This window comes from Microcaecilia unicolor, chromosome 10 (genome assembly GCF_901765095.1).
Source record: "Microcaecilia unicolor chromosome 10, aMicUni1.1, whole genome shotgun sequence".
NCBI classification, from domain to species: Eukaryota; Metazoa; Chordata; class Amphibia; order Gymnophiona; family Siphonopidae; genus Microcaecilia; species Microcaecilia unicolor.
Window position 1 is genome coordinate 213,377,714 of NC_044040.1, and position 16,013 is coordinate 213,393,726.

Genomic DNA, 16,013 nt, shown 5'->3' on the forward strand with positions numbered 1-16,013 from the left:
CAGAATGTTGGAGGTGCATTCTATTAAATAGGATTGGTCAGTTCCTTGACGCACAGCCAGAGCTCAACGTCCTGCACAGTAACGCTCAGACACCAGAGAGAGAGGGGGGCCTGACACCAGAGAGAGGGAGGGAGGGGGGGACTGACACCAGAGAGGTGGGGAGGTATCTCTGTCACACACTCTATCACACACTCTCTCTCTCTCACAGTCAATGTCTTTCTCACTCTCACACACTGTCTCTCACACACTCTATGTCTCACACTGTATCACATTCACTCTCTATGTGTCACACAGTCACTCACACACTCTCTTGGTCTCATACACTCAGTCTCACAGAGAGTCTGTGTCTCACACACACTTTCTTGCACACACTGTATCTGTGTGAAACACACTCTCTCTCTCTCTCACACTGACTCACATACGCACTTGCACACACTCTCATTCTCACACACACACACTCTCTCTCTCACAGACACACTCGCCCCCAACTCACTCTCTCACACACACACACACTCGCACATTCACTCTCTCTCTCTCTTTCACACAGTCACTCTCACATACATTCTCTCAAACATACACACTCCGAGGAAAACCTTCCTAGCGCCTGTTTCATTTGTGTCAGAAACGGGCCTTTTTTACTAGTTATCTATAAAAAAAATGTTCTGTAATACTACTTGTTAAATATTTAAGCGTCTGATTAATCTCCTTTGACTCCTTCTGATTATACTCTGGTTCTGTGATAGCCTATATGTTCCTATGGTTATCTCTAGTGTTTAGCACACACTAATCATTAGCACACCCAAAAAATGCTACCGTACCTTTGTAAAAGACCCCCTGGATAAGGTGCAATGCTTGATTTAAGTGCTGTTTGTCATCTCTTCCAGCAGGTGGTGCTACTAATACACAGGTAGCAGTGACAGTGACAAATTGTTTAATTGCTTTCTGTGCATGTGAGTGCAGGTCCATGTGTTCAGAGTACATCTATTACTCTTTTTTTTTTCTTGTGAAAAATGTTTTGAAGGTGTGGGTGCGGTATGGTAGTAAACTAACACTGTGGAAATCTACTACCCCGTGTAATTAAACTCTAGAATTCGCTGCCAGAGAATGTGGTAAAGACAGTTAGCTTAGCAGGGTTTAAAAAAAAAAGGTCTGGCCCGGCTTCCTAAAGGAAAAGTCCATAGACCATTATTAAATGGACTTGGGGAAAATCCACTGCTATTTCTGGGATAAGCAGCATAAAATGTATTGTACTGTTTTAGGATCTTGCCAGGTACTTGTGACCTGGATTGGTCACTGTTGGAAGCAGGATACTGGGCTTGATGGACCTTTGGTCTGTCCCAGTATGGCAATACTTATGTACTTAAGTGCTTGGGATTCTGAATGGAATCTTGCTATTCTTTGGGGTTCTACATGGAATGTTGCTACACTTTGAGATTTTGCATGGAATCTTGTTACTTTTTAGGATTCCAGAATCTTGCTGTTCTTTGGGGTTCTACATAGAATGTTGCTACCATTTGGGTTTCTGACAGATACTTGTGACCTGGATTGGCCACTGTTGGAAACAGGATGCTGGGCTTGATGGACCTTTGGTCTGTCCCAGTATGGCAACACTTATGTACTTAAGTGCTTGGGATTCTGAATGGAATCTTGCTATTCTTTGGGGTTCTACATGGAATGTTGTTACCATTTGGGTTCCTGACAGATACTTGTGACCTGGATTGGCCACTGTTGGAAACAGGATGCTGGGCTTGATAGACCTGTGGTCTGTCCCAGTATGGCAACACTTATGTACTAACACTACAGTCATTGCTCTGTGCTCACATCACCTGATATTCCATTCTCAGTTCCTCAGTCCCTCTAATTGCATCACATCTGTGCCAATCGGTGGCTGGGAGCAGTTTTGCACCTGGGGTTTGTTGGAATGTATTGTATTTTGCATGCATTGCCTGTCACCTATTATTTCTCTGTGATTACTCTGTGACCTCTGATGTGAATTACTTAGAGAGGTCACACAGCTATGCAACTTCCTGTGGGGGTTAGACACAGCAGATGCAGCACATGGAGCACATGGAGCTCATGATCTCTCCTAACCTGAGAGGATCTATGGTGGTGTGAGCATCCATTACCATCTAAGCACATGGAAGGAGCTGATAAGACAAATGTATAGTAATATGTATATATAAGCCTGTCTGATTATAATCTAACTACAAACTGTGAGTAAACAGATGTTTTGTTACTTCAACTTTAAAGTGACTCAGCAGTGAATTATTCAGGGGTGAATGAGAGAGAGATGAAGAAAGAAATTAACATTTCTAAAGCTGAAGCTGTGTGTACTAAAATCTGCTAATTATTTACTACAAATAATCCAACAAAAGGGTTACGGGCCCAGGGCTCAGGAATTGAAAAAGAAGAGAAATATTACCAGGCAGTAAAAAAGGCCACATTTTTCTCTTAAGTTTTAAAGGAAAGATTCAGTCTGTCTCTCTCTCCCCCCACACAGCAGACAGAAGGCTAAGAAAATGGCTGAGGGAAGAAATTCACCATTGTTCTATTCTCTCAAGGTGCCTAGATTAACTGAGTTTAATTATCGGCAGTGGGAATTAAGATTCATATGTCTCCTTCGAGCAAAAGGATTAAATATATGCTTAGACCAAGACAGAACAGCTGAAAATATGGCTGAATGGGACAATGCAAACTATTATGTGAAGTGCATGCTTTTGGAAGCTCTCTCAGAGAAACAAGCCATATTAGTGGAGGGAAAAGATACACCAAAGGACATTTTATATAAACTGAGAACTATGTATGCAACTACATATGCAAAGCAGCAACCAATTTGGTTGGCAGAGTTGAATGAAACCAAATTAAGGGATAAAAGTAAATGTAATGATCACATTATGCATCTTATGTCTTCATTTCAAAAGCTAGAACTTTCTGGAATTCCCATGTGTGATGCATTGAAAAGAGCATTTCTTTTTACCTCACTATCAAAGAAGTTTGATGTTTTTAGGTCTGTAAATGAGGCCATTGAAGGGCAATCTTTTGAACAGGCAACATCAAAACTAAGGCAGGAATGCATAATAAATGATTCTGAGGAGATGTGTTCTCAAAGTCAGTCAGAGAGAAATGAAACAAATTTCTTGGCAAAGAACAGAGGAAGGCGGAGCTATGGGAAAACTCCACCCAAGGGCAAGCTGATTTGCTACTCATGTGGAAAGGAGGGACATGTATCTAAATGGTGTAAGGAAACACAAAACACTCCCTCTAGCTCACCTAAGCCAATGGAACTAAAGAATTTTCAAACCAGGAAATGTATGAAGGACAAAGATAAACACAAGGGTTTTCTAATGGCAGAAAAATCTTTGACTATGGTAAATAATAATTCAAATGAAAGTACTTGGATTTTGGATTCGGGGAGCACATGCCATTTAACCAATTGTAAGGATTTCTTTCAGGAAATGTGTCCAGAGGAAGGTATTCTTAAAACTGCAAACTCAGGGACTGCTAAGATCCAAGCAAAAGGTATTGGATTCTTAAAATGCAAAGTGTCTAATGAAGTTAAAGAAATTCCTGTAAGTGATGTCTTGTATATTCCCCAAGCAGTTTGTAATATGCTTAGTGTATCTACATTAGATAAGAAGGGATTTGCGATTCATTTTGAAAACAGTAAGTGCACAATCTCTAAAAATGATGAAGTGTATGCTGAAGCTTTTATGCATAATGATGTTTATAAACTGAGCATTTCAGGTGAAGCCTCACATATGGCGCAAGTAAGGAAGAATGATGGTAAATGTAGTCCGGAAATCTGGCACCGCCGCCTGGGACATCGTGATTGTAAGGTGATCCAGGATCTTTACAGTAAGCAACTGGCCACCGGCATTCAGATAAGTGCAGATGCTGGTAAAATGGAGAAATGCATAGACTGTGTTACTCAAAAAGGTGTGAGACCCTCATTTCCTGCATACACAGGAAATAGGAGTAATAAAGTGCTGGACTTAATACACAGTGACTTATGTGGACCGTTTAATATCCCATCATTGGGAAATAACAGATTTGTGCTAATATTCTTGGATGATTTCTCTAGATATTGTGTGGCCTATTTGCTGAAAGAGAAAAGTCAAGTCACAGACATGCTGAAGAAATACGTAGCCATGGTGAGCAATAAATTTGAAAGAAAACCAAAGGTTCTTCAGACCGACAATGGTGGTGAGTTCACTTCACAAAGCATGCGCACATTTCTAGAACAAGAAGGCATTCAGCATATCACAACAGTAGCTTATACACCAGAGCAAAATTCTGTTGCAGAGAGAAAATTTAGGTCACTTGTGGAAATGACCAGATGTATGCTGTCAGATAGCAATCTCCCTAAAAGACTATGGGGGGAAGCCATTCTCACAGCAGTGTACCTACAAAACAGAATGCCAACTAAAGGCGCTGAGCGCACACCACATGAGACATGGCATGGTAGGAAGCCAAACCTGTCACACATAAGAACATTTGGAAGTACAGCATATGCTCATGTACCAAAGCAAAGAAGGCATAAGCTGGATTCCACAACAGAAAGGGGCATTTTAGTTGGCTATGCTCCAGGACACAAAGGATATAGAATTTTGAATCTGAAAACTGGCATTGTTGGCATAAGACATGTTACATATTTTGATGAAAACAAAAGGGTTGATAAAGGCTGGATTATCCCAGATGAGCCTTATCATCCAGAATATGAAAATAGAACCATAATAGACATGCCAGTGTATATAAATGCCATACCAAGGCAGATGTCTGAAAGCAACTCATCTGTATCTAACGAGGAACAGGCAGAGGAAACAGACACAGAAAGGATCATTGAAGAAGACAGTACAGTTGGAGAAGGGGAATCAATTGGAGAAGGACTCTCAGATTTAGAGGATGCGGAAAGGTCAGACCAACCTGTTGTCAGACGCTCATCCAGGGAAAACAAAGGTGTTCCACCCCTAAGACTGTCTTACCTAACAAAGTCAGCAGAAGCTCAAGAGCCCTTAACATGGGATGAGATTGAGAAAATGCCAGCAGAAGAAGCTGCTGAATGGCATAAAGCTGCACAAGAAGAAATTGATGCATTGGATAAAAATAATACTTGGATTCTTACAAAATTACCTCCTGGCAAGAAAGCTATAGGATGCAAATGGGTATTCAAGTTAAAAAGGAATGCACAAGGAAAAGTGGAAAGGTATAAAGCCAGATTAGTGGCAAAGGGATATCTTCAAAAATATGGAGAAGATTTTGATGAAGTGTTTGCACCTGTAGTGAAACACACGACAATCAGAACACTTCTGAGCATTGCAGTCTCAAAAGGCATGCAAGTCAAACACATTGATGTGAAAACAGCATTTCTTCACGGAGATATAACTGAAGACTTGTACATGGAACAACCAACAGGTTTCATAAATACAAAACAAAGACAGCTAGTGTGTAAATTAAACAAAGGTCTTTATGGATTAAAGCAAAGTGCAAAATGTTGGAATGATAAATTGCATGAAATATTGACAAATTTAGGATTTAAGCAAGGTGAAGCAGATAAATGTTTGTACACTAGGTGCACAAATGGACAATATGCATACATTTTAGCTTTTGTTGATGATCTGCTCATTGCAAGCGAAAGTGAGCAAGAGTACAAGGACATTGTAAAATGTTTAAACCTCAATGTTGAGATAAAAGAACTTGGTAATGTGTCATACTATCTTGGTATAGAAATTGAGAAACAAAATGATGGTTCTTATCTTCTAAGCCAGAAGCAGAAAATAAATGAGCTTATTGAAAGTTTAGGTATGCAAGATGCCCAAGTTGTAAGCACTCCCATGATCACTGATTTTCTGAAGGATGAAACAGTAAGAGAACCTTTACCAGATAACATCCAATATAGATCAGCCATAGGTAAGCTTTTATATCTAGCTACCACATACAGGGCTGATATAGCAAATGCAGTAGGAATTTTGAGCAGAAGGGTCAGCTCACCTACCAAATCAGATTGGACTGCAGTTAAAAGGATGGTAAGGTATTTAAAGGGTACCATTGATTGTAAATTAAAGATTTCAGCCAATAGTAATCCAAAACTAATATGTTACTGTGATTCAGATTGGGCAGGGGATCATTCTGATTATAAATCCACAAGTGGATATGTGTTTATGTATGGAAATGTACACATTTCATGGGCCAGTCATAAACAAAGTATTGTGAGTCTGTCTTCTACAGAAGCTGAATATGTGGCCGTATCGGAAGCGTGCAGAGAACTGATGTGGATTGAAAAACTTTTGCTGGATTTCGGAATAGCTGAAAAGAGACCAATCCAGTTAATGGAAGATAATCAGAGCTGCATCCGACTGTCACAGAATGACAAGGTTCAGTCACGCACCAAGCACATCGCAACGAAATACCACAATGTGCGAGAGTTGGCGAAAGAAGGGGTCATCAGTCTACACTATTGTCACACCAGTGAGATGACAGCTGACATCATGACCAAACCGTTACCCAGAGAACATTTTGTGAATCTGCGTATAAAGCTTGGACTTTGTATGAATAAATAATTGCATGACAGTTATGCATGAGAAGGGGTTTGTTGGAATGTATTGTATTTTGCATGCATTGCCTGTCACCTATTATTTCTCTGTGATTACTCTGTGACCTCTGATGTGAATTACTTAGAGAGGTCACACAGCTATGCAACTTCCTGTGGGGGTTAGACACAGCAGATGCAGCACATGGAGCACATGGAGCTCATGATCTCTCCTAACCTGAGAGGATCTATGGTGGTGTGAGCATCCATTACCATCTAAGCACATGGAAGGAGCTGATAAGACAAATGTATAGTAATATGTATATATAAGCCTGTCTGATTATAATCTAACTACAAACTGTGAGTAAACAGATGTTTTGTTACTTCAACTTTAAAGTGACTCAGCAGTGAATTATTCAGGGGTGAATGAGAGAGAGATGAAGAAAGAAATTAACATTTCTAAAGCTGAAGCTGTGTGTACTAAAATCTGCTAATTATTTACTACAAATAATCCAACAGGGTTCACATGCAGGCTGATATGCATATGCATACCCCACCAAATCCCAACAGATAGACGCTATGGGAAGTGGTGGCCGTACCCAGGGCCGCCGAGAGACTGGGCCAGGCCGGGGACAATTCCGACCCCGGGCCCTGCCCCCACTGCCCCCCCCCAAGGTTGTCGCGGCACCCCCTGAGGGCCGGGCCCCTTCCACCCGAACCCCTGCCAGCAGAAGTGCTGTCTTCTGACTCCGGCATGAGTGGCCCACACAGACGCGCTCCTCTCAGCTGATCAACCGACTGTCTATAAGATTGTAAGCTCTTTGAGCAGGGACTGTCTTTCTTCTATGTTTGTGCAGCGCTGCGTACGACTTGTAGCGCTATAGAAATGCTAAATAGTAGTAGTAGTAGTAATCTTCGCTGTACTCTGCAGGGCTTCTGTGCATCAGACGCACAGAAGCCCTGCAGCGTACAGCGAAGATCAGCTGAGAGGAGCGCGTCTGTGTGGGCCGCGCACGCCGGAGTCAGAAGACAGCACTTCTGCTGGCGGGGGTTCGGGTGGAAGGGGCCCGGTGGCAGTGGCGGGTGGGACTGCGGCGCCGGGCCCCGGGAATTTTGTCCCCCCTGTCCCCCCTCTCGGTGGCCCTGGCCGTACCGTTAGTCCACCTGAGGCAGGGGCCTCGGATTGCAATCTTCTGAGGCAGCATCTCCCCCCTTCCATTCCTTCCCCAACCCCCTTCCTCGAACGTACCTTTTTTGGTTGTTGTTGCCTTTTAAAAAGAGGTGACAGTGACAGTGGTAGCAGCGATTCCCATAGGCTGCTCTGCTGCCGGTCCCAGCCCCTTCTCTGTACTATGGCCCTCCTCCGAGGAAACAGGAAGTTACTTCACAGAGGCGGGCTGCAGTAGAGAGAAGGGGCCAGGACCGGTGGCAGGGCAGCCTATGGGAATCGCTGCTGCCGCCTTTTGATAAACAAAAACAAAAGAAAGTAAGTTTAAGGAAGGGGATTGGGGAAGGAATGGAAGTGAGGAGATGTCATATCGTGGTGGGGACGGCAGAGGAGGAGCTGGGGCAGCAGATTGTCTTGGACCACCCTTGACTACGGGGCTGATATTCCGACAGTCAGATCTCCTTTTGGATATTCAATGCTGGGCCATGTATTTATAGCCCACATTATCCCCACAAACATGCAGGCTCAATGTGGCTTGCAAAACCAGAGAGAGAGAGAGAGAGTTCTCTGGGTGATATCAGAGACAAATTAGAAATGAAGAGCAAATGTGCAAGAAAGAAAAGACACTTTACATAGAACGGTACAAAAGAATGGGTCCAACCAGAATCCACGTTTGCATGCTTGCAGGGGTTATAGTCCTACATAGGTCTTGTAGAAAATATTTGTGCAAACAGATGCATTTTTAGTGCCTTGCAAAAGAGAAGGTAGTCACTCAGATTGGTTATGGCTCTGGGAAGCGCATTCCAGTTTTGCGCACTGATGAATGGAAAGCTTGACGCCTGAATAGAGCCATGCTTACATCCTTTCCAGCTTGGGTAATGCAAGGTGAGATTATACGGTCTGTGCCAGGGCTGGTGGTTGGGAGGCGGGGCTGGTGGTTGGGACGAGGCGATAGTACTGGGCAGACTTATACGGTCTGTGCCCTGAAAAAGACAGGTACAAATCAAGGTAAGGTATACACAAAAAACTAGCACATATGAGTTTATCTTGTTGGGCAGACTGGATGGACCGTGCAGGTCTTTTTCTGCCGTCATCTACTATGTTACTATGTTATATAATCGCGATATCAGGAAAAAAAGAAAAAGCATCTTCAGTGTGCATATATGTTAAAATACCTCTATAATGAAACCAAACAATGTTGGAAAAACATCAAGAAAATTATTTATTTTTTTTTTTTTTAATGCCGGTGGATTTTTTTTCATCACTGTTGATTTGGATTTAGCTCACAGCGAGGTATTTTTGTGTTATGGAATGTTGCTACGACTTGGGTTTCTGCCAGGTACTTGTGACCTGGCTTGGCCACGGCTGGAAACAGGATACTGGGCTAGATGGACCACCGGTCTGCCCCAGAATGGCTACACATACTCTCTGTGTCTCCAGAGGGCTTCCAGTCTAAGCGGTTGATGCAGAAAGCCGTACACCACAGCTGGGAGATGATGACTGAGTGCAAAAATAACACCAACATTTTGCTTGCCAATGCAGTAAGGTAATCATATGCAAATTTGAAGCAGGTGGAACTTGTGCACTAATCAGGGCGAGCATATCAGACATATGCATGCCAAGGGTTTAGGCTAAGGGTTAGATGAGTGGGTACAGAACCAGAAAAGCAAAGGTTAACATACCCTAGAATGTGTCTTACTAATTTAGGCAGGTCACTTAACCCTCCATTGCCTTGGGGTCGATGTAGAAAGCTAGTGCAGACAGCAGTGTGTGTGCAGGTAGCACAACCTCTGCACAAGATTCTGGCACATGGATGTAGAAAAGCAGCTAACCTTGCAGAAAACCTTCTATTCCACACCAGCACACGGCATTTTAAACGGATGGGAAAGAGGCTTTTATCTAGTTTTGCGATGTTAATATTTATCCATAGAACAACATTCCAGCATATGAACAGATTTTTGACACTTTTCGTTTTGCTCAGACATGTGATAGCTTTCTGCATTGACCTCTGAAGCAATGGAAGGTTAAGGGATTTGCCCAAATGAACAAGCATCATCGGGGGGGGGGGGGGGGGGTGGAGTTGAACCCTTATTTAACTGGTTCTGTACCCACTCATCTAACCCTTAGGCTGCTCCTCCACTCCAGTGTGAATTGCTGTATTTCTAGAGCCGTGCCCTTGAATTCTAAGTGACCTGCTTTAGGTAGCTCCAGACCTTTCAACTTTCTAATGGTTTCCAGACCTTTCCTATCCTCCAAAAAGCAAGCTCACAAACAGAATTCTTGTTTTAGGTCTTCTCATGTTTGCAAATTCCTATCTCACATGATCCTGACTGGTTAGCAGGGTCCAATATGGCCAGAAGTCTTCACACTTAAAATCTTGCTGCCCAACTGAGGTGATGCCTTGGCTCTAAAAGAAACAGGAGTTTGGGGAGGGGGGGGGGGGGGGGTTCTAGATGCCTCCCTTTGTATTATACCAACCTGCTGCTACAAGCACAGGACATGTGTTCTTGGTTTGTACTTTTGCTGTCAACAGTGCAATTATCAGACCCCTCCCACATATGTTCTCTCCATTTTTGAATGCTAATTGCTTCACTGTGTGCCAGATCCAGAATGCCAGAGGGTTTGTTTTGGCTTGTCCTGGAACTGTGACCAAAGACATAGAAAAGCCGGAATTTACAATGCAGAACATCTTGCAGGAGAATCACAAGAATCAGCAGTTAACTCTATTACCTTACCAGATTATATGCAGCCTTACAATCCTGGTTCTTTAGGAGAAAAGAATGCATCACCAGGAACTGCAAACTCAGTCCCTCATACAAGAAAGTCTCTAGCAATTCGGGACTTCTGTGTCAGGAGATTAGAGAGCACATTCCCAGCACTGGCTCAGCAATCAGGGACTCATCTCCCAGTTGATGCTCCTGTCGCCAGGAATCAAGAAGTCGAGCTATCAGGCAGCCTCCAGGAGCTGAAGGTTCTCCTCTAGGAACAAAAGGTTCATGTCTCACAAGTGAAAGCAGGACTGTCTGCATGAATCAAGAGTTTCACAGGTTAGGGGTTAGGCATCGTTGCTCATTGGATCAAAGAGGATCTCCCAAAATTAAGGATAACGGGACTGAAGTGGAGACCTGCACGGGAACGGGGTTCACGGAACCCGTGAGATTCCTGCAGGGATGGAAGCAGTTCTGCGGGGATCCAGTGAGGACGAAAATAGTTCCTGCAGGGTTCCTGTGGGGACGGAAGCAGTTCCTGTGGGGTTCTTGTGGAAGTGTATGCTGCACTTGCGCCAGCCTCTCACCTACTGAGTACCAAGTTCTTTGAGTGCTGTCTCCTCCTCCTCGCTTTAACAGCACAGATGCGGAAAGTCTCCATTAAGGAGGTGGTAGAGATACAAATGGTGATGAAATTCAAAAAGGCATGAGATGAACACAGAGGATCTCTATTTAGAAAATGGAAGTTATAAAAAACCTAAACTTAAATGGCTGCTTGTGTGTGGATGTGTCGAGTGACACTTAGATGGTGACTCTGGCTGTGATGAACTGATACCTGGCAGACTTGTATGGTCTATGTCTCATACATGGGAATCTGGTTTAGGATGGGCTGGAAAGGGCTTAGACAGCAACTTTAGTGGCTGGAACATGAGGACAGTGCTGGACAGACTTTTACGGTCTGTGTCCTGCAAAAGAGAAGATGAATAGGCTGGAGTAGGCGTCAAAGGGCAGCTCCAGCAGTTGGAACATAAGGATAGGGCCAGGCGGACTTCTATGGTCAATGTCCCAGAAACGCCACAGAAAGACCATAATCAAGTAGATAATATCACATCCATTGTTGATTTAATCATGAATTGGTAATGATTGTGACTTCTTGCTGGCCTCCCACTTAGTCACCTCTCCCATCTCCAGTCGGTTCAAAACTCTGCTGTCCGTCTCATCTTCCGCCAGGGTCGCTTTACTCATACTACCCCTCTCCTCAAGTTGCTTCACTGGCTCCCTATCCGTTTTCGCATCCTGTTCAAACTTCTTATACTAACCTATAAATGTACTCAATCTGCTGCTCCCCAGTATCTCCCTACACCCCTTCCCGTGCACTCCGTTCCCTGAATAAATCCTTCTTATCTGTTCCCTTCTCCGCTACTGCCAACTCCAGACTTCGCTCCTTCTGTCTTGCTGCACCCTATGCCTGGAATAGACTTCCTGAGCCCCTACGTCTTGCCCCATCCTTGACCATCTTTAAATCTAGATTGAAAGCCCACCTCTTTAACATTGCTTTTGACTCATAACCACTTGTATCCACTCGCCTCCACCTACCCTCCTCTCCTCTTTCCTCCACACATTAATTGATTTGCTTGCTTTATTTTTTGTCTATTAGATTATAAGCTCTTTGAGCAGGGCATGTCGCATTTAGGATTCCCCAGGAATTACACCAGAGGCTCTCTACAGCTCTGAGTTTCTCTGCCATCCCCGGCATCCCTGGAACAAACTGCCAGCAGCAGAATGATGGGCTTCTGTACGCCCACATCACAATATTTGGCTGGGTTTTTGTCAACACTTCTGCAGCTGACTACATGACAATATGTTATTCAAATGAGCCCCTAATGGCCGGCCTCTTAACGATTGCAGCTGATTACTGTGCTGCGTCATGCCTGCTTTTGTACAAAGATTATTGTTTTTTTTTAAATTTCTTTTTCCTTATTGTGTGTATGAAATGGGTTCAGCAATTCTAGGGTAAAGGGTTGGAGCAGCTACAAATTAACCCCTGGGAAAAGCAGGACCACTTTCTTCCTATCCCTCTCGTCAGATTTTATTTTTATTTTGGGATTTGTAGCTTACCTTTCAAAGGATACTCAATATTATTTATTTGTAGCATTTGTATCCCACATTTTTCCACCAATTATTAGAATTCAGCAACAAAACGTCCATACCCAAAGAGCATAGGGGACAACTCAGTAAAGGAAACTAAAAGTTAGGCATCCGAAATCTAGGCGCTAAAGCTAGTCTTCTGTAACAGCAAATTTGTACGCCTAATGTGTTATAAATTACTAGTAAAAAAGGCCCGTTTCTGACACAATTGAAACGGGCGCTAGCAAGCTTTTCCTTGGAGTGTGTATGTTTGAGGAAGTGTGTGTGAGAGTGACTGTGTGACAGAGAGAGTGAGACTGGGTGCGAGTGTGTCTGTGAGAGAGAGTGTGTGTGCCTGGGGCCCCTCCCTCCCACCCAGTTCCAGTGTCCCCCCTTCCTCCGTGTTCCAAGGTCGTCGTTCCCCCTCCCTCCCTCCAAGTTCCAGGGTCGTCCCCCCTTTTTTTTTTTTTTTTTTTTTTGTACAGGTGGTGCATTCCCCCCTCCTCCCCTCTCATCCCCTTCTCCAAGTTCCAGAGCCCTCTCCCTCTCTCCAAGTTCCAGACCTCACCTCCCTGCCTCCCTCCCTCCGATTTGCAGACCCCCTCCCTCTCTCCTAGTTCCAGGCCCCACCTCCCTCCCTCTCTCCCTCTGATTTGCAGACCCCCCTTCCTCGGAGTTCCTGACCCCTGGACCCCCCTGCCGCGACCCTCTCAAGCCCCTCTTCCTGCCGCCAACCCTCGAGGCTTCGGAGCCCATCTGTGAAGAAAGTTACAGACACAGGCAGGCAGACGCATAGAACGTTGGGGGTGAGAATTATTATATAGGATGAGGGTAAGTCAGCAATCAGCACTCCCCGACTGCTCTATGACAGCTGTAAATGGGCACCTCAATGCAGCATTTAGACACCTAACTGACAGTATTCAATAAAGTGCACATTTATTTATTTATTGCATTTGTACCCCACATTTTCCCACCTATTTTCAGGCTCAATGTGGCTTACATAGTACCGTAATGGCATTTGCCAAGTCGGTTGATAACAGATACAAGGTTATATTGTAGTCTGATGAGGTAGGTGTGTGTCAGACACCATGAGGGTCAAAGGAAATGTAAATTGTTTATTGTCTCGTACAATCATTAGTTATGCAGTGTTGCTGGGTATGGTGATTTACGTTGGATCGGTGGGGTAAGCCTTTTTTGTTGGTTTTTAGTGATTTCCTGAAGCTTAGATGTTCATGGATTGTTTTCACAGCTTTTGGGAGTCCATTCCATAGTTGTGCGCTTATGTAGGAGAAGCAGGATGCGTAAGTCCTTTGCAATTTGAGTAATGTAGGTTTAGATATGATCGTGATAATCCAATTCTGTTTCTGGTTGGTAGATCTATGAGGTCTGCCATGTACGCTGGGACTATGCCGTAGATAATTTTGTGGGTCAGGGTGCAGATTTTGAAGATGATCCTTTCTTTGATTGGGAGCCAGTGCAGTTTTTCTCGGAGGGGTTTGGCACTTTCCAATCGTGTTTTACCAAATATTAGCCTGGCTGCTGTGTTTTGGGCGGTCTGGAGTTTTTTTATGAGTTGTTCTTTGCATCCCGCGTAGATTCCGCTGCAGTAATCTGCATAGCTTAAGACCATTGATTGTATTAGGTTTCGAAAAATTTCTCTTGGGAAGAAAGGCTTTAATCGTTTGAGTTTCCACATTGAGTAGAACATTTTCTTTATTACGGAGTTTACTTGGCTCTCAAGGGTAAGGTTGTGGTCGATTGTGACTTCGAGAATTTTTAGGCTGTCTGAGATACTTGGAATACTTGGAATGCCCATGACCACTGTTCCCTCTAAGCTAAGTGGGATTCCTATATGTACAGTCCTGCCAGTAGGAGGTGCTGGTTCATTATCACATTTTCAGTAGTGAGAGACAGGCAAGCTCTTCAGGACTCCAGGGAACCTGCCTGTCTCTAGCAATTAAAAACACAATAACATTGGCATTCGCAAGTTCCCATTTGCTACATCAAATCCTTACTCAAACCCAATGGCACACATGAGGCTATTATATTTCTCAATTGGCAAGACATTGGCCACAGCTTTATTATTAAACATCAACTTTACAAACTTTAATCTTTAACAAACATATTATCATAAAATGTCTACCTCCCCACATATCTAGACAGTAATGTAGTAGCTTCACCATTCATCTCCTTCCCATAATAACTTCCCCATTACACACCTCACGACCCACGGTACCACCGTGCCCCATCCTGTGGCGGTGACACACATGAAACCAAAATTGCTAGGCGTAACTTAGGCCCTAAGTATTCAAATTCTGCCTACATTTACAGAAATAACATAATACCCTCAACCAAGCGGCGACCCCCACAACCTCTCCCATTCCAAACAGCCCAGAAAAAGCCCTCTTCACAAGGGTGGGCTGGGTGGGCAAATTGTACCCGCCCAAATACCCTCCCCACTCCTCTCTTCAAACAACTCTTTCTTCCCACCCAGCATCCTTCTTCATCTCAAGCTTCAGCAAACCCCGCCCACACAACACTTTTCCTCCATTCATTGCTTCCCATTCAGTTTTCTTCTGCCAATTGCCGTCTATTTCTCATAATATCCCTACTTTCAGAAACTACATAGTAACATAGTAGATGACGGCAGAAAAAGACCTGCATCGTCCATCCAGTCTGCCCAACAAGATAAATTCATATGTGTATACCTTACCTTGATTTGTACCTGCCTTTTTCAGGGCACAGACATTTTGTTATTTATTTAAATATTGCCCCAATAAAGCCTAAACTTCCTACTCTTCCTTACAATTAACCACTTCCCTCCTCCTATTAAAGTGGGAGGCTCTATGCTCCTCAGCCAATGTTATACCTTCCACTTTATAGTGGAAGGTCTTTTAATTTCAGCACCGCCCCCTACTGGCAGCAATAAAGTCGGAGGTCTCCCACTCAGCTTTGAGGGAATAGTGCCCACGCCCTTCCCATGTGAATGTCCCCTTTGCATTTACATGCTAGAATACTTAGAGGGGCATTTTCGATATGACGTCTAAGTCCGACTAGACGTTTTTATAAAAATGGCCAGAAATCAAAGCACATAATCAAAAATATTTATACACGTTTTTGCACATTCCAAAATACGGAAAATGGACATATAGAAATGGAACATCCAACATAGAGCATGAAAAATGTCTTATTTCGATCAGAGGTGCCTAATTATTTCAATCCCTGCCACCCTAGTTGCAAAGGTCTCAAGTATAAATCAATTCATGGATCCAGCTTCTCATTCATAGGCACAAGACTCTGGAATGTACTCCCATGAGACCTACGTACGACCACCTCAACTTCCGGAAATTACTAAAGACTTATTTGTTCGGAAGAGCATATCCTACTGACCCAACTTAATTACCTAAATCCAACAACACAAAGAAATCCAAACTTGTATTGAACTTTATATTCGTTATATTTATTTATTTATTTATTTATTGCA